General features: G+C 59.4%; 1 pseudogene across 1 annotated transcript; it reads left to right on the top strand.

Moving 5' to 3' along the window:
- The first annotated feature begins 259 nt into the window (after positions 1-259).
- On the top strand, positions 260-16,490 carry LOC105726524 (tubulin beta-3 chain-like; annotated as a pseudogene). The gene is made up of 6 exons (XR_001109548.2): positions 260-1,209; positions 1,577-1,735; positions 9,424-9,429; positions 12,619-12,727; positions 14,248-14,358; positions 15,128-16,490. The product of XR_001109548.2 is annotated as a tubulin beta-3 chain-like (transcript).
- Positions 16,491-17,194: the final 704 nt, after the last annotated feature.

Raw genomic sequence — 17,194 nt, 5'->3', positions numbered from 1 at the left:
GGTTGTGAGATGTCCTGAGGTCAGCGGGTTCATGCTAGGAAGTGTCTGGACTGGCTGGGCCATGCCCAAGCTGGCCGGTCCAGGAGGGAGAGGGTGACTGTGAGGGCAGATCTGGGGGGTGCCCGGATGGAATGAGGCAGGCATGGGGGACACCTAAGGCCCCCCAGCGGCACCATGAGCTGAGCAGGACACCTGCAGGGGGAGAACTGTGGGGACCTGGGAGCCTCCAACGACCCCTTCCTGCTTCCTGGACAGGACTATGCCTATGCAGGGAGCTCAGAGGAAACTCCTGGGGTCCCTCAACTCCACCCCCACAGCCACCCCCAACCTGGGTCTGGCTGCTAACCACACAGGAGCCTCATGCCTGGAGGTGTCCGTCCCTGACGGGCTCTTCCTCAGCCTGGGGCTGGTGAGCTTGGTGGAGAACGTGCTGGTGGTGGCCGCCGTCGCCAAGAACCGCAAGCTGCACGCGCCCACGTACTGCTTCATCTGCTGCCTGGCCCTGTCGGACCTGCTGGTGAGCGGCAGCAACATGCTGGAGACGGCCGTCATCCTCCTGCTGGAGGCTGGCGCGCTGGCGACCCGGGCCTCGGTGGTGCAGCAGCTGCACAACACCATCGACGTGCTCACCTGCAGCTCCATGCTGTGCAGCCTCTGCTTCCTGGGCGCCATCGCCGTGGACCGCTACATCTCCATCTTCTACGCGCTGCGCTACCACAGCGTCGTGACCCTGCCGCGGGCGCGGAGAGCGATCGCGGCCATCTGGGTGGCCAGCGTCCTCTCCAGCACACTCTTCATCGCCTACTACGACCACGCGGCCGTCCTGCTGTGCCTCGTGGTCTTCTTCCTGGCCATGCTGGTGCTCATGGCCGTGCTCTACGTCCACATGCTGGCCCGGGCCTGCCAGCACGCCCAGGGCATCACCCGGCTCCACAAGAGACAGCCGCCAGCCCACCAGGGCTTTGGCCTCAGAGGTGCTGCCACCCTCACCATCCTGCTGGGTATCTTCTTCCTCTGCTGGGGCCCCTTCTTCCTGCATCTCACACTGGTAGCCTTCTGCCCCCAGCACCTGACCTGCAGCTGTATCTTCAAGAACTTCAAGGTCTTTCTCACCCTCATCCTCTGCAACACCATCATCGACCCCCTTATCTACGCTTTCCGCAGCCAGGAGCTCCGCAGGACGCTCAAGGAGGTGCTGCTGTGCTCCTGGTGAGCACGGCACAGGCGGCCTGCAGGGTGGTGGCCGGGGTGCTGGGCAGAGGGAGGTGGTGCTAGCATGTGGCCTGGCTCCTGTGTGACCCTGGGGGGTCCCTTACCTCCCTGGTCCCCATTTGTCAAAGAGGATGGACTAAATGACCTCCCAAAGTGTTGAAGCGCCGACCCTTCTGGGACCAGGGAGGGGAGTCCATGCGGAACTCTAGGCAGGACTCCTCACCAGCAGTCATGGGGAATGGAGGAGGCCATGGGAAGTTGTCAGGCTCTGGGCTCCTGAAGAGACATTCCCTACCCACTCCTGGGGCACTCCACCTGCTCCGATGACTGGGCAGCACCCACCCCACCCCATCTTTGCCGCCAGCTCTCAGGACCTGTGCCCTCATCAGCTGGGACGTGAAGTCTCTGGGTGGAAATGTGTGCCAAGAGCCTCTGAGAGGGAGTTCTGCTCCCACAACGGCCCCAGGAGAAGGGGCTTTGTGACCAGCTTAGCCACAGCCATGCAGCAGGAAGTGAAATCCCTGTCTCAGGCCAAGGGACCAGGTTTGCAGGAGCCTCACAAGTGGTGTGGGGCTGATCTCTTCCCAGGGTCGGTTCTAAGGCTCGTGGTGGTGACTGGGACTGGGTCCTCAGCCTGCTTTTCTGTGCCAGTTGCCCAGGCAGACAGCTCTGGCAAATGCCTGAATCAGTGACCAGTGCCTGGGAGCACAGGGCCGGGAGTCTGGTAATAAATGTGCCTCAGCATCGCCCACCTTAGCCCCTTCCAGAAAGGGCTTGGAGTTTGCGGGTGGAGGGGAAGGGGAGGGGAAGGGGAGCAGAGATGAGAGTCAAGAGAGGGAAGAAAGGAGTCCGAGAAAGCATGGCCCGCCTCGCCAGGTGAGGAAGCCACAGCCCCAGAGGCTCCGAGTGCCTGGGGACGCGGAGGCCCCAGCCAGGCCTGTGCTGACTCTGACCTTGGCTTTCCCTCTCTGCTTGCAAACCCCAGCCTGGAGGAAGGAGGAGCAGGTGCAGCCGGTCCCAAGTCCCCTCCACTCTGACACTGTCCCAGCTGGAGTAGATACAGGTGCCCAGTCCTCCACGTGACCACATGTGACCTACCTCAGCTGGGACACATTCCTTTTTCCCTGCCCTGGTCCTGAGCCCCTCCAACCATGATGGGCCGTGAATGGGACCATCCTCATGCACTCTGAGATGCCGGGAAGGGGCTCCAGTGCAGGGGGGCTGGGGGCTGGGGGCTGGGTCTGTTCTCTGCCCAGGACTGCCCTTCCGGGAGTGGGCAGGTGGGGTCTATATTTGATGTGAGGCCTCTGACGATGGGGATGAGGCAGGGGTCCAGCCAGTGGACAGGTCCCTGGGGATAACGCTGGTGTCTGGTGCTGGGGAGCAGTGGAGCCCCTGGGTCGTCCCTCTGCTGAAACCTGGGCGTGTCGCTGAGGAGACGATCTCCATTCCCTCTGCAGACGCTGAGCACTCAGCCTCCATGGAGGCTGCAGGGGTGCCATCAGCCAGCTCCCAAGCAGGCCCAGTAAGCAGCCCCCTGGCCAGCCCCACCCCTGCATCAGCTCCAGCCCTGACTGCCAGCCTCAGGACTGGGAGCTGCTTCCTGGCAGGGCCTGCCTCTTCTGGGAGACCGGACAGTGAGTCAGCCTTAAGCCTGGCAGCCTGGCACCAGAGCCCTCTGAGGACAGAGCAGGAGCTGGCTGGCCCGAGGCTGCAAAGCTTCTTCCCTCGCTGAGACAGGGAGGCACCCGAGATGCTCACCCAGGACCCCCTTAAACAGGGACAGGGAGGACCCCCAGGCAGCTAGACACCAATCACAGCCACATAAGCACTGGTGGGGAGGGGCATCTCTTGAGAACAAAAGATCCATTTCTTGACTTTCTGAACTGGGAAGCTTCTCTTGAGAGAAAAGAGAGAGACAGGCCCAGTGACACCCCCCACACACACCCCTGTGCACACAGACCCGACACAGGCGTCGTGTTTGCAGCGGCTCATTTTGTGAAATGAATGCTGACTTGCGGGAGGCGGGGTAGTCCGTACACTGCGCACTGTCAGATCCTTCCTGAAGGATTTTTGTCATTGAAATGTCGGAAGGATCTCGTCAAAGGTGCTGTCGCTGTAATACACGGCCCAGGAGGTCGGTGCTGTGGCGTGTAGCTGATGTTGCGAGCCCTGCAGTCCTTCTGTCTCTCCCTTCTCTGACCAGCACACTCAGCTCCTCTTGTTCCCCAGAGGCACCCTGCACAGTCTCAGACCTCAGGGAGTGAGTCAGATAGAAGCTGCGGCCCACCCTCCCCCACCCTGGCCGGGTTCTTCCCTGGCTTGTGCGTCCTTGTGACAATTCCTGACACCGATGCGCAAGGCAGAGTCACGTCCAGGTGCTGCGCGCGCCCGGGCCACAAAGCTTTGAGCGCTCTTGGCAGTCCCCTGAGGGAGGGGGCCAGGTGGCCCCCCAACTGCGGAAGCTGGCGACCCACGGAGCTCGCTGGCAGCCGCCGCCACCCCTCTGTGCCCGCGCCCTCCAGCCTCGGGCTCTTCCCAGGCCTGATCGGACGCTTTGTTTCTTCTCAGTGGGTTCGGGGCCTGCGTCAGCCTTTACCTACCTCCCCCACCCAAACGGGCGGGCAAAGCTCAGAGCACCTTGTCTGCCAAAAGACAGGGAGCTGGGAAGATGCGGGTTGGTCCCTAAACGGGCGTGAGGAAAAAAGACCCTCCTTACAAACCGCAGGGTGGGGCTGTCGCCAGGGCGGGACCGAGAGGGTAGCTGGGGACGGGGTTCCCAGGGCCCAGGGGGGTTTCCATTGTCCTCCCTGGATCCCGACGCCCCCACAGCCGGCGCCGCTGTGAGCCAGACCCTCCTTTCCAGTGCGCGGGGCCCCCAGACCGCGCCCGGCCCAGCGCTGCGGGATCCTTGGCTGCGGGAGGGGCGCCGCAGTGCGCGCGGCGGGCGGGGACGCGCGGGGCGCGGGGTGCGGCGGGGACGCGCGGGGCGCGGGGTGCGGCGGGGACGCGCGGGGCTGACGGTGCGGGCCGGGCGGCTTTCTGCGGCGGCGCCTCCCGATTGGCCGCCCGCGATGACGTCAGTCGATGCGGCGGGCGGGGCCGCAGCTTTAAGAGCACACGGCCGCGGTCCCCGACCCTCAGCAGCCAGCCCGGCCCGCCCGCACCCGTCCGCAGCCGCCCGCCCGACGCGCCCAGCATGAGGGAGATCGTGCACATCCAGGCCGGCCAGTGCGGCAACCAGATCGGGGCCAAGGTGAGGCTGCGCGCCCCGGCCTGCCCCGGGCCCCAGGGCGGGAGGAGGGAGGCGCCGTGCCCCGCGGCCCGCAACTCCAGCCGCCCCCGCCCCTGCGAACCTGAAACAAAGGGATGCCCCCCGCGCCGAGCCGGGCGGCGGGGACGCGGGGCCCCGCCCTGGGACTCTCGCCCTCAACTCTCCGCCCCAGCCCAGGTGACCTCGGGCTGTCGGGGCGCAGCTCACGTTAGTCGCGAAGCCTCAGCCCCCTCCACGCCTGCGTCCCCTCCACCGGGCCTCGGCAGGTGCAGCTGGGGGCCCTGTCTGGGCGTGGCCCTCTCTTTTGGGCCCGCAACATAGCCCTGAGTGAGATGGGCGGGATGGGCAGGTTTGGGTGGGTGCGGCTCTCCCCACAGCCATGATGCCCTCGGCTCGAACCCCCCACTCGAGGAGCCGAACGTCCCCCGAGAGGCCTGAGCCGTCCTGATGTCTCCAGCCTGCTCCGACACCCCTCGGCGTCCTGGCCCCACCCTGTCCCTTTGTTGGAGGGGTTGTGCCTGGACTCGAGACGACCTTGGTCGGGGACCGGGCTCTGTCGGCACAGCCGCTCCTGGGCAACCCCCGCGGGGCTTGACCGCGCCCACCCAGGGTCTACCAGTCTGGGGATTGGACGTGGGAACAAAGCCGGGCTGTGGGGTGTGGAGGCTGCTCCGTGGTGCGCCCCTCCCTCCATTGTTAGCCCACCTCGCAGATGTCCGGGCCAGGCAGGAAGGGGCGTTGGTGTCGTTGTGCAGGGACCCCTGCCTAAATCATTCAGGGGATGTCATGTCCCCTGGTCCTGGGAGGCTGCCCCTGGCCCAAGGTCACACAGCAGGTGCCAGACAGCCGGGCTGCCCCTTGGTCCGCCTCCCTAGCAGGAGCCACCCTGGGGCTCGGGCGGGGCGGGTGGGGCCTGCTTGCCAAAGGATCTGCGTTCGGAACAGTCCTGGGAAACCGGGATAGGGGAGGCCGGCTTTGTCAGGACCAAGGCTAGGGACCCAGCTCAGGGCTGGTGCAGCGCTGATTCCGGGAAGGAGGGGCTGGAGGAGACGGGTCTTGGAGAGGAAGGGGCCAGAGAAAGGCTTCCTCGAGAGGCTGTTGCTATGGAAACCAGGCAGGAACAAAAAGCTAATTACAACAGGGCCAGCCACGTGGCTGACATGTAAATTGCAACTTTGGCTCCGGGTGGAGGCGCCTCCGAGGGTGGGAGGCCCAGTGGTGGGGAGACTAATCACCCAAGGAGACAGCTGGGCCCGCCTAGGAGAGCCTGGGGGAGGGGAGGCCTGGGGGACAGTGGCCTCACATCAAACCAAAACTCCCGGAGCACCCTCTGACAGCTGCCCTGGCCTGATGGGAGGGGCCGAGGTCTCATTAATGTGGTCACTGGGGCAGAGAGCCTGCCCTGAACATCTGCTCCTGGGAGGGTCAGGGGTCGCTGGGGGGAGGGAGGGCAGGCAGCCCTGAGGCCCACCTGGGGTTCCTCCTTCTGTGGCTGGGATGCGCGCAGAGCCGTGGTCCCACAAGGCCCTTGTCAGGCAAGAGCTGGGACCTAGAAGTCAGGTCCACAGGCAGACATCCCCTGAGGGTCCACGCGGCAGAGGCAGCTCTGCCCCCGGCTGGGTCCTTGGCTTGCCTCGGGCACTGGAGCCCTAGTTTGCCCGCTACTTTTTAATTCCTTTTGAGTTGTTTTTTCTTAATTTATTTTGTTTTAAAAATTAATACCTGGCTGGGCACGGTGGCTCAGGAATCTCATGTAATCCCAGCGCTTTGGGAGACTGAAACGGGAGGATCGCTTTAGCACAGGAGTAGGAGACCAGCCTGGGGAACATGGTGAAACTCCGTTTCTATTAAAAATAATAATAATAAATAAATGAATCGGCCTGGCGTGGTGGCCCGCGCCCGTAGTCCCAGCTACTTGGGAGTCTGAGATGGGAGAATGACTTTAGCCTGGGAGGTCGAGGTTGCAGTGAGCCGTGACCGCCCCACTGCACTCCCAGCTAGGCGACAGAGCGAGACCTTGTCTCAAAATAACAATAATGATAACATATGATTCTTTTCAACAATGCAAAAACAGGGAAGTAAGTCTTCTCAGGGAGGAACAGTCTGCGCCTTTCCACCCTTCCCTTGTGGAAGCAACGGGAAACAGCTCAGTGCTTTGCGTCCAGCCGGCACCTCACCCTGGAATGTCTCCAGAGGTCAAACGCGAATTCCCCCGGGCCAGGCCCGTGGAGGGAAGTTCCTTGGCCATTCTCGGCCCCCACTCCCACAGCTGGTGGGGGCGGCCGGGTGGGTGGGCGGCAGCAGCTGAAGGCGGGCAAGGGGGCCGCTTCCCCGTTTGGGGGTCCTCGGGTGGTGCCTGTGTGCGCGGCGAGGCCCCTGGACTCTGGGAGGCGCCCGGCCGGGGCAGGTGGGAGAAGGGAAGCCGGGGTAACTGGAGGCCGGGAGCAAAGCCGGGTCCCAAGTGGTCACGCGGCAGCGCGGACGACTCACGCGGGTCACCCCTGCGCTGTGCACCGCGCCGTCATCTCTCAGGGATGCGCCCCGAGGAGCAGCAAACCTGGAGGCCTGGAAGCCACGCGGCCGCCCGCAGTCACCCCGGGGGTAGGGCCGGGCCGGGCTGTGCGGAAACACCAGGGCCCGCAGGACCCAGGACGCCCGGCTGCCGCAGAGGCCGCGTCGAGGCCCGGGCTTTCCTTTCCCGGTGCGCGGGCTCCGCCCCGGGGCGGTGCCGCCTGCCGCGGCTGGGGGGGCCTTTGTCCTCCGTGCGCGCTCCGGCGCCCCCTCCTGGCGGCTGCTGGGTGGGGCGGTGAGTGGGCGGGGCTTGGCGCTCGCAGCCAATGGGAGACGGCGCCCTGGCTCGTCCCGCCCCCCGCCTGAGCGCCCCTGCGGAGCCGGGGCCGGGCGGGAACCGCGTGGCGGGGCCGGGCGGGAACCGCGTGGGGGTCCCGGGGGGTCGCGGAGGCCGCAGTCGCGGGGTCGCGGAGGCCGCAGTCGCGCGGCCGCTGCCCCGGGAGCCGCCGCCCCCGCCTGGCCTCGGCCGCCGCCCCCGAATCCCGTCCCCGCTTTCCCCCGGACCCCAAGCGTGGCTCGCGGTCAGCACCGAGGACAGCGCCCGGGCCGAGCACCTCGCGGCGTCCCGAGGCCGGTTTTGCGTTTTGTTTTCAGGTTTCGGTGTGTTTTTTGTTTTGTTTTTTGTTATGAGGCGGGGTCTGGCTCTGTGGCCCAGGCTGGAGTCCGGTGGCGCGACCTCGACCTCCTGCGGTGCTGAGTAGCTGGGACCACAGGCACTCCCACCGTGCCCGGCCACGATTTCCTTCTTTTCCTTTTTTATTTGTTTATTTCTTTTTAGACGGAGTTTCGCTCCTGTCGCCCAGGCTGGAGTGCAGTCACGCGATCTCAGCTCACTGCAACCTCCGCCTCCTGGGTTCAAACAGTTCTCCTGCTTCCCTCCTGAGTAGCTGGGATTACAGGCATGTGCCAGCACGCCCGGCTAATTTTTGTATTTTCAGTAGAGAGGGGGGATTCACCATGTTGGCCAGGCTGGTCTTGAACTCCCAAAGTGCTGGGATTACAGGTGTGAACCACCACACCTGGCCAATAGCATCTAAAACCGTTTAACAAAATGAAGCCAACATGTCAAGCTTTGTGTAAGGCTTTGATGTGGATACCGTTCACACATCCATCTCACAGGTGAAAACACGTCCTATGAGGCGTGGTGCCTGGCTCACAGCCGTGCTCCTGCTGGCGCTGAACCCGCTCCAGTCCATTGCTCCTGCTGCCCCGCGCCTCACTCTGCAGAGAGCTTCCCATCAACATGCTACTGTCTCCGCCTTCCTTTACAGGGGCTGGTAGGGCTGTGGGTTCCCTGGAAGCACAAATTTAGGGTATCCCAGCGCTTTGGGAACCAAGGTCCCTGGCTAGAGTGGACTGCCAGCAACTAAATTAATGGCGGGTCCTCAAAGACAGCGTCAGGGAGCCAAGCAGTAGGTGGGAAGCTTGAACAAGGCCCCAAATGCGTCTGCAACCCTTCTGTAACTTTTTTTTTTCTTTTTGAGACAGGGTCTCACTCTGTCACCTGGACTAGAGTGCCATAGCGAGATCTCCGGCTCACTGCAACCTCCACCTTCCTGGCTCAAATGATCCTCTCACCTCAGCCTCCTGAGTAGCTGGGGCTACAGCCATGTGTTCACCATGCCCAACTAATTTTTTTTTTTTTTTGGTAGAGACAGGGTTTCACCATGTTCCCCCGATTGGTCTCGAACTCCTGGATTCAAGTGATCCACCTCTCTTGGCCACTCAAAGTGCTAGGATTATAGGTGTGAGCCACCATGGCCAGCTGATTTGTTTTCTTTCTTTACTTTTCTTTTCTCTTTTATGTCGTTCTTTCCTTCCTTCCTTCCTTCTTTTTTTTTTTTTTGAGACAGGGTCTTGCTCTTCTCACACAGGCTGGTATGCAGTGCCTTGATCTCAGCTCACTGCAACCTCCACCTCCTGGGTTCAAGTGATTCTTATGTCTCAGACTCCCAAGTAGCTGGGATTACACGTGTGCACTACCATGCCTGGCTAATTTTTGTATTTTTAGTAGAAATGAGGTTTTGCCATGTTGGCCAGACTGGTCTCAAACCCCTGACCTCAAGTGATCTGTCTGCCTCAGCCTCCCAAAGTGCTGGGATTACAGGCATGAGCCACCACGCCCAGCCTGGTTTCATTTTTATAATTTAAAAACTTGCCAGGTGCAGTGTCTCACACCTGTGATCCCAGCCCTTTGGGGGGCCAAGCTGGGCAGATCACAGGGTCAGGAGATCGATACCATCCTGACTAATACGGTGAAACCCTGTCTCTACTAAAAATACAAAAATTAGCCGGGCGTGGTGGCAGAGGCCTGTAGTCCCAGCTACTCGGGAGGCTGAGGTGGGAGAATTGCTTGAACCCGGGAGAAGGAAGTTGCGGTGAGCCGAGATCACGCCATTGCACTTTATCCTGGGCTTCGTCTCAAAAACAAAGGAACAAACAAAAAACTTAATGCAAAAAAAATAAAACTTAGCAATGACAAAAACGCACAAAAGGCAGAAAGAAATCCATTCGTGACCCTTGTGGAGAGGTGAGCGCCGGTAGCAGTCTCGGGAAGAACGGGTATCCTGAGAGACTCATCAGAGGAGAATGCTCCTGTACATGTTACAATAATTACACTGTTTCAAAGACATTTACTTTTAACAAATTTTCTTTAAAAAGCTACCGTGTGCTCATAACAAAATCCCAGCAGTACCGAAGGGCATGCAGTGGGAAGAAGCTTCTCCCAGTCCGGCCCCTTCCCGGGCACAGCCTTCCGAGCGTCCACCAGAGACAGCCGCAGATAGAGAAGCACCCGTCCCCGCTTTCTTTCTCTTTGTTGAGATGGAGTCTTCCTCTGTTGCCCAGGGTTGAGTGCAGTGGAGCAATGTAAGCTCACTGCAAACTTTGCCTTCTGAGTTCATGTGATCCTCCCACCTCAGCCCCTCGAGTAACTGAGATTACAGGCACCCGCCACCACACCTGGCTAATTTTTTTTCTTGAGATGGATTCTCACTCTGTTGCCCAGAATGGAGTGCAGTGGCACAGTCTCGGCTCACTGCAACCTCTGTCTCCTGGGTTCAAGCGATTCTCCTGCCTCAGCCTCCTGGGTAGCTGGGATTACAGGTGTGTGCCACCATGCCCAGCTAGTTTTTTTTATTTTTAGTAGAGACAGAGTTTCACCATGTTGGTCAGGCTGGTCTTGAATGCCTGACCTTGTGATCTGCCCACCTCAACCTCCCAAAGTGCTGGGGAATTTTCTTATTTTTAGTAGAGGTGGGGTTTCGCTATGTTGCCCAGGCTGGTCTTGAACTCCTGACCTCAGATGACTGCTGCCTCTACCTCCCAAAGTGCTGGGATTGCAGGTGTGAACAACTGCGCCAGAAACAAGTGGTTTTCTTTTTCTCTCTTTTTTTTTTTTCTTTGAGATTTTTTTTCTTTGAGACAGAGTCTTACTCTGTTGCCCAGGCTGGAGTGCAGTGGCATGATCTCGGCTCAGCACAGCCTCTGCCTCCAAGGCTCAAGCGATTCTCCTGCCTCAGCCGCCTGAGTAGCTGGGACTATAGGTGTGCACCACCATGCCCGGATTATTTTTGTATTTTTAGTAGACACAGGGTTTCACTATGTTGGCAAGGCTACATAGTGATCCTATCCTTGTGATCTGCCCGCCTCAGCCTCCCAAAGTGCTGGGATTACAGGCTGGAGCCACTGCGCCCAGCTATAAGCAGTTTTCTTTCTATTTATTCTATGAACCAGAGACTCTGTTGCCCCGGCTGGAGTACAGTGGTACAATCTTGGCTCACTGCAGCCTCCCCGTCTCCTGGGTTCAAGTGATTCTCTTGCCTCAGCCTCCTGAGTAGCTGGGATGTATGAGCCACCACATCTGGCTAATTTTTGTATTTTTAGAAGGGACACGGTTTTACCATGTTGACCAGCCTGGTCCCGAACTCCTGACCTCTGGTGATCCGCCCACCTCAGCCTCCCAAAGTGTTGGTATTACAGGGGTGAGCCCCCACACCTGGCCTTTATGTATTTATTTTGAGATGGGGTCTTGATGTGAACTCTGAGGCTCATGCTTGCTGCCACCCTGTCCTGCCTCCTGCACAGAGCAGTTTCCACTAAAGTAACCCCTTTAACTAGAAGCATCTTAGAATGTCTCTCCCCTGTCTCTGTTCCAAAGCACATCTTGGTCTTCACTCTCGGGCTCCTCCCACCTCAGCCTCCCAAAGTGCTGGGATTGCAGTCATGAGCCACTGTGCCCAGCTGCCAAATTGTTTTCTAACCTGCTTTTCTCTTGAGTAACCTTTTCTCCAGCACGTGACTCACACATAGTGGCCCTTGTTTCTTGAGGCCTTCAAACCCATCAGCTCATCTGAAAGTCACCCCTGAGGAGTCAGTGCAAGGGGCACTGGGAGAGGTCAGACAGCCCCGGGAAGCCATATGGCCTGTGTCCCAGGAGGCCTGTTGCCTGCAGACGCTGCTCCCGGGCGCAGCTGAGGTTGGCCATCAGGGTGTGTCCCACGATGAGGGGGCATCTCTCTGAAGGCCTTCCTCTCACCCAGGGGTGTGTGTCTCCATGTGCACTCCCATGTGCTAATAATTCTACGTTTGCCGTATGCCATTTCTATGCCTTACACAGATTAACTCACTTTATTCTCACAAAGACCTGCTATCATCACGCCCATTGAACAGATGAGGACACTGAGTCACAATCCTTGTGACCCACCCAAGGTCACACAGTTGGGAAGGGTGGGAGAAGGGTCTATAAACCCAGCAGGTCCAGCCCCTGAATCTAGGCTCTGCTCTGCGGCAGTCGTGGGAGCAGAGTCTGAGAAGCACTGTAGGTTTGCATTCGGGGGGAAGAAGTGGGGTGGCAGGTAGAGAGAGGATGACCTCTGGGAGCTGGGATAATGCCAGCCCCACATGGACAGGCTGGGTGACCCCAGGCAGGTCGCTTCCCATTTGGGACCCCAAGGACCCCTCTGCAGACCCAGCTGGGGGTCCTTGATGAGATGGTTGTCCGGGTCCCTATGAGTCCTGTCGGCTGAGGTCACTGATGTCCCAGCACTGTCACTGGACATGGTTTGCTCTGATGTGGAGGGGCAGGTGTAGCCACTGGAAACGATCCTCAGCTCTGGGCCTCTGAACCTGGCTGCCCTCTGCCAGCTAGTGTGGGTGTGTCTACCCCTCTGTGTCTCCGTTTCCTTGCCTGAAAAGAAGGGATAATGAAAACTATCCCTCAAGGTGTTTATTACCAATGCCCTTCATGGATGCATCAGCTGGCCCAGGCCCTTGGCAGCAGGTGCAGAGCTGGGCCTGGGAGCCTGGGCGTTGGTCTGTTGAACCTTGAGCCATCCTGGGGCTGTGGTCAGCCTGGGTGTGCATGAGTCGGGGTGCATATTTATTACGGCAATTTTTTGACAGATGACGGAGTGTGGGGCTCTCTTCTGAATGGGGCTAGTGGAGGCCTTGGGTCCAAAGCCCTAATTTTATAGTGAGGGCTATAAGGCTTCACAAGGGAAAGGGCCTGGCTGGGGCTTACAGGCCTCCTGCCGACCCCTCCTCTCCCGCTTCTTCTGCAGTTCTGGGAAGTCATCAGTGACGAGCATGGCATAGACCCCAGTGGCAACTACGTGGGCGACTCTGACTTGCAGCTGGAGAGGATCAGCGTCTACTACAACGAGGCATCTTGTGAGTGCCTGCCCCAGCCTCCCTGTTGGAACCAGATGCTTCTTCCTAGGTGCCGAAAGGAAAAATTAGCATTCAGACAAAACGCTTTCTCAGCGAGGCAACTGTACTTTCTGCAGAAAGGGTGCCACCCATCAGCAGTCCTGCCATGACAGTGCACTGAACAAAGGAAAGGCAGGAATGTTTATCCCGTATGCGTCGGGTCCTTACTGCTCTGTCCCGTCTCCATTGGTTGGAGCTGGACCTCACAGTCTAAGCCAAACCTGACGGGCTAACAACTTAAAACTTTGCTAAATAGGTAAAGGCAATGGAGAACAAAGGAAAACAGGACGTTGCTTGCGAAAGGACTTAGAAAAGTAATAACATTTCCAAATAAGGAAGGGGCACAGGCGGCAAGCGGGGACATGCCTGAGCTTGTCCAGAACAAGTATCTTGGTTGAAGCACAAGGGCATAGAATGTACCCATTCCTTTAACAGCTACGTAGGATAGGGCTTCACAAAGAGTTATTAGCAAAAAAAAACCTCAAAAACCAAAAAACCAAGAAGGCTGTGAAGGAAGTTAGTCTTTAAAAGAAACTATTATTTCTAGCATTTTTTATTCTTTAACGAGAAGGGAAACTTTGAAGAGGAACCCTTTTCTTTCCGTACTCCATCCCAGCCCTGGTGAGGACGTGGGGGGTGCCTGGACTGACCAGGTCTCAGCCTCTCTGTCCTCCCATGGGTTGGCCAGTGTTGGAAATAGATGCTCAGTGCTGCAAAGAAAAATCAGCACTGAGACAAAGGATTTTTCAGGGACTCAATTTTTACTTCCTGGACTGCAGGAAGGGTACCTCGCCAGCCATCTTGCCATGAGAGTACAATGAACAAAGGGAAATAGACAAATTATGCATTTGGGGTCATCTTTGGCTGGAGCCAGACCTCACAATCTAAACTAAAACGCAATTGACTAACAACTTACAACTTTTCTAAACAGGTGAAAGCAGTGGAGAGCTGGGACATGCCTGCGAGCACACCCAGCACAGACATCTTGGTTAAAGTACAAGGACATAGAATGTACTGCGTGCCTGTCAGCATGGCACGTCTAACAGCTACACAGGACAGGGCTTAACAAAGTTATTAGCACACTTATTTTTAACAAGAAAGGAAACTTTAAAAAGGAACTTTTCTGGGCCGGGCGTGGTGGCTCACGCCTGTAATCCCAGCACTTTGGGAGGCCGAGGCAGGTGGATCACAAGGTCAGGAGTTCAAGACCAGACTGGCCAACATGGTGAAACCCCATCTCTACTAAAAACACAACAATTAGCAGAGCATGGTGGCTTGTGCCTGTAATCCCAGCTACTTGGGAGGCTGAGGCAGAAGAATCACTTGAACTTGGGAGGTGGTTGGTGGAGTGAGCTGAGACTAAGCCATTGCACTCCAGCCTGGGCTATAGAGCAAGACTCCATCTCAAAAAAAAAAAAAGAAAGAAAGGATGAGGGAGAGGCTCTGGCCCCTGTAATCACCTGAGCCTTCTCTTCTCTCAGCTCACAAGTATGTGCCTCGGGCCATCCTGGTGGACCTGGAGCCTGGGACCATGGACAGCGTCCGCTCTGGGGCCTTCGGACATCTTTTCAGGCCTGACAACTTCATCTTCGGTAAGTTTCGCCTGCTCCGAGCTCTGAGGGCAGAGCCCATGACACACAAGCTCAGGTCAGTGGACGGGGCGGCTGTCAGAAACAAGGAATGGTCAGCTCCTCACGTGGTCTTGAAGGGTGAGAGCTGATCTCTCCATTTTACCGCTGGGCACCGGAGGCCCCCAGAAAGGGTTCCGTGGGGAAAGCAGAAAGCACTCATGCATTTCCAGGGGAATGAGGTGTAGAGCAGACAGAAGCTGACAGAATTGCTGGAGAGCTGCTGAGACAGAACGGGACCTCCAGGGTCCACGAACATGGGGCCGTGCCGCCGCCAACAGGTCAGGACGTTCTCAGGCCTGTGCCCCGGGGCAGGGCCCTGGATGCGCCACAGAAACAGCAGGGCCTCGCTGACTTGTGCCCCCAGTCCCCAGCACATCCAACTGATAGATGCCAACTTGCATCCAGCCCCCACTGCAGGGATTCTGGGGTTATTGTGTAGGCTCCTGGCACTGCCAGTCAGAAGGAAGGTGGGCTGGAGCAGGAGGGCTGGTCCATTCACCCCGGGTCCCCTCAGGAGGCAGAGCACGGCTCTGGGGTGACCCCGAGCTCTCAAGTCCTTGTCCAGAGCCCTCGTCCTGAGCACTGAGCACGACTGGCTCAGGGAAGCCGCGGCGGGTGTGAGAGGGGTGCTGAGTGGGGCCTACTTTACAGAAGGGACAACGGGCATGGGGCTGGGGTCCGGACTGCAGAGCCCCTGACCCCGTCTGCTACTCCTCTTCTCCCTGCACAGGTCAGAGTGGGGCCGGCAACAACTGGGCCAAGGGCCACTACACGGAGGGTGCGGAGCTGGTGGATTCGGTCCTGGACGTCGTGCGGAAGGAGTGTGAAAACTGCGACTGCCTGCAGGGCTTCCAGCTCACCCACTCGCTGGGCGGGGGCACGGGCTCCGGCATGGGCACGCTGCTCATCAGCAAGGTGCGCGAGGAGTACCCCGACCGCATCATGAACACCTTCAGCGTGGTGCCCTCGCCCAAAGTGTCCGACACGGTGGTGGAGCCCTACAACGCCACGCTGTCCATCCACCAGCTGGTGGAGAACACGGACGAGACCTACTGCATCGACAACGAGGCGCTCTACGACATCTGCTTCCGCACCCTCAAGCTGGCCACGCCCACCTACGGGGACCTCAACCACCTGGTGTCGGCCACCATGAGCGGGGTCACCACCTCGCTGCGCTTCCCGGGCCAGCTCAACGCCGACCTGCGCAAGCTGGCGGTGAACATGGTGCCCTTCCCCCGCCTGCACTTCTTCATGCCCGGCTTCGCGCCCCTCACGGCCCGCGGCAGCCAGCAGTACCGGGCCCTGACCGTGCCCGAGCTCACCCAGCAGATGTTTGACGCCAAGAACATGATGGCCGCCTGCGACCCGCGCCACGGCCGCTACCTGACCGTGGCCACCGTGTTCCGGGGCCGCATGTCCATGAAGGAGGTGGACGAGCAGATGCTGGCCATCCAGAGCAAGAACAGCAGCTACTTCGTGGAGTGGATCCCCAACAACGTGAAGGTGGCCGTGTGCGACATCCCGCCCCGCGGCCTCAAGATGTCCTCCACCTTCATCGGCAACAGCACGGCCATCCAGGAGCTGTTCAAGCGCATCTCCGAGCAGTTCACGGCCATGTTCCGGCGCAAGGCCTTCCTGCACTGGTACACGGGCGAGGGCATGGACGAGATGGAGTTCACCGAGGCCGAGAGCAACATGAACGACCTGGTGTCCGAGTACCAGCAGTACCAGGACGCCACGGCCGAGGAGGAGGGCGAGATGTACGAAGATGATGATGAGGAGTCGGAGGCCCAGGGCCCGAAGTGAAGCTGCTTGTGGCCGGCGTGAGGGGCAGGCGGCGGCCAGGGCCCAGGCCAGCGGTGCCTGACCCCCAGAGCCATCTTGCTGCCACCGGCGTCCCCCGCTATCCCCCCACCCTCGGGCTCCCGTGCCGCCTCCTGCAGTATTTACGGCCTCCTCCTCCCCACCCAGGCCACCTGCGTGCTGCTCCTGTCTCACTGCAGCTCCTGGCCTGAGGTTTTACGCTTTTGTTTTTTACTGGTTTGTGTTTATATTTTTGGGGATACTTAATAAATCTATTGCTGTCAGATACGCTTGCCTGGTGCCGGTGACTTCATTTTGTTCTGGAAAGTGGTGTCCAGTGGGGGGAGGGGCTGGCAGGGAGGCCTGCATGGACAGGCGGGAGCCCATTCTCTCACAGGCTGGTGGCTGAGTGAGGCCTGTGCTTGGGGCTGGAGGGTGTCTCAAGGCACAGCCCATGGGGATCTCCTGGAAGGAGGGACCCGGGAGAAGGAACGGGCAGTGACTGCCTAGATAAATCCTCATCCAGACCCCGAGGAGCAGCCCTCCTGTGACTTAGAAACAACCCTGCACCCACTCCCTGGTCCCTCAGAGTGGCTTGCCTTCTGGAAACTTCTCCCACCTGTCTGTGTGCTGAAAGTTGGGACAGGTGGTCCCTGTGGGGGTGGAAACTGACATGAGACCGGAAGCCTCAGGTCAGAACCGGGGAGGTAGGGAAGGGGCCCCGAGCGCTCCCTGAAGACCGTGTGTCGTGTGTCTTGGGGCTGGGGCTCTGGGAGGGGCTGCTGGGGTAGGGGAGATGTGGGCTGCCAGAGGGATGCATCGCTCCATGTTCCCGGGTGCACGATACCTGGTCCACACAGGCCCCTGGAGGGTGTGGCCCATGGAGCCCAGCTGGTGCCCCACATCTCCCTACAGGGAAAGAGCCTGGGGCCCAGAGAGGCTGACTTGCTGAGCCCTCCATGCCGCCTCCCTGCTGCCCCACCTGGGACCTCCA

This window comes from Aotus nancymaae, unplaced genomic scaffold (genome assembly GCF_030222135.1).
Source record: "Aotus nancymaae isolate 86718 unplaced genomic scaffold, 86718_ANA_hifiasm-v0.15.2.pri h1tg000095l, whole genome shotgun sequence".
In the NCBI taxonomy this organism is placed as follows: domain Eukaryota; kingdom Metazoa; phylum Chordata; class Mammalia; order Primates; family Aotidae; genus Aotus; species Aotus nancymaae.
Note: the sequence above shows the minus strand (reverse complement) of the source record. Positions and strands in the feature narration are given on the sequence as shown.